The 1629-nt window shown below is 46.1% G+C and overlaps 1 pseudogene; it reads right to left on the bottom strand.

Moving 5' to 3' along the window:
• Positions 1–276: 276 nt before the first annotated feature.
• On the bottom strand, positions 277–1114 carry LOC101595841 (annotated as a pseudogene).
• Between the last annotated feature and the right edge of the window lie 515 nt (positions 1115–1629).

Below are 1629 nucleotides of genomic sequence, written 5' to 3'. Positions count from 1 at the left end.
TTCTTTCTGAGTCCAATAAGCCAGTTAATTTACTACAAGGTAATTCTCAATTCTCAGCTTGAGAAAAATGGTAAGGCTCCTAAGAGACAATTCCCTCTTCAATGGGCAAAGCCAGTTGTCCTCAAAGGGTGAGTTTGCTGGGTCAAACACAGTGACAGATCATGGAACTCACAGAGCGTAGTCTGTTGTTTGATATTCCCTGTAAATGCGGGTAGTCATACAGTGTCCTTGAGGCTTTAACCATCTCTGAGCATTGTCCACAGGCAGCTTAGTCCATCAGAGGTCCAGGAGAAACTTCCTAACCTGAGCCGGGTACCGTGGTTTCAGGTAATGGCCCAATTCCTCCTTACTGACCCACACATGCTGGCTCTTCTTCCCAGCCTGGGAAAAGTCTCCAGTTAGCAGCAATGCTTTGAAGAAGAACACTTTAGCTCCAAGGTTACTCTCTGTCCTCATTGCCTAGGGAAACTTGAACTTGTAGTAGCCACAAGGTGTATTTCCTAGGAACTTGGCTTTCATGTTGTTCTCTGAGAGAGTGGCCAGGGTTCGCTCAGCTGTCCCTTGGAGGGTCTCCCCAGGCTGCCATTCCACTTGAGGCAGAAGCCAAACATCATGGTCTCCAAGCTTCTCTTTGACTAGCAGGACAAGGTTCGTATCTAATTTCCAGTGCAGTGAGGTTTGGTCATTCTTTTTATCAGCCTCTGTTACATGAGCACCCAGTTTGAACTGTTGGAATGTCTGATCCCACATATCTTCCAAATCTTGAACACGCATAATATCTTTTTCATCTTGTTCATCATCAAAGAGGTCAGTTTTCTTCTTTGCCAGTCTCTGGGCTTCATCCAGAGCACGAAGCTCATGGTCTGAATACAGGCTTTTCTGTTTCAATCTGCTGTAGTAGGTTGGCCATCTCCTCCTGCAGTGGGGTGAGAGGCTTGGGGATGAGCGGTGGGCACTGCAGACACAAGGCGCCCAACAAGCGCCATGGGGACCGGCTGCCGGAGGGTTCGGCCTAAAGAGCCAGGCAGTGGGAACCCAGGCCACCTCCCTGCAGCCTGTCCCAACGCCGCCAGCCGCCAGCACGCACCCTTAACAAAGTGGCCCTCACGGCCATAAATCTATTTTTGATAACACTGCAGTTTGCCCAAAGTAGAGATGATAATGGAGACTGCATTCCCACTAGGAGAATACACAGATATAGGTATGTGAGGAATAAAACAACTGCATTTTAGGAATTAATTGTTTGTGGCCACAGACATTGCTCAGCAGTTAAGGATGCTAACTTGGAAAGTCTCCAGTCCCAGGACTGATTGCCCAGTGTCCATGTCAATCCAGGTTTACAGAATGAAATATGAGGGACTGAAGAGATGGCTTAGTTGTTAAATGCTTGCCTATAAAGCCTAAGGATCCTGGTTTGAGGCTTGATTCCCTAGGACCCACATTAGCCAGATGCACGAAGGGGAGCACACATCTGGAGTTTGTTTGCAGTGGCTGGAGGCCCTGGTGCATCCATTCCCTCTCTCTTTATATATATATATATTATATATATTATATATATGCCTCTTTCTCTTGTCTGTTGCTCTCAAATAAATAAATAAATATAAATGAAAAAATTAAAAAATAATGAAG

This window comes from Jaculus jaculus, chromosome 1 (genome assembly GCF_020740685.1).
Source record: "Jaculus jaculus isolate mJacJac1 chromosome 1, mJacJac1.mat.Y.cur, whole genome shotgun sequence".
In the NCBI taxonomy this organism is placed as follows: domain Eukaryota; kingdom Metazoa; phylum Chordata; class Mammalia; order Rodentia; family Dipodidae; genus Jaculus; species Jaculus jaculus.
This window is presented reverse-complemented; position numbering and strand designations above follow the sequence as displayed.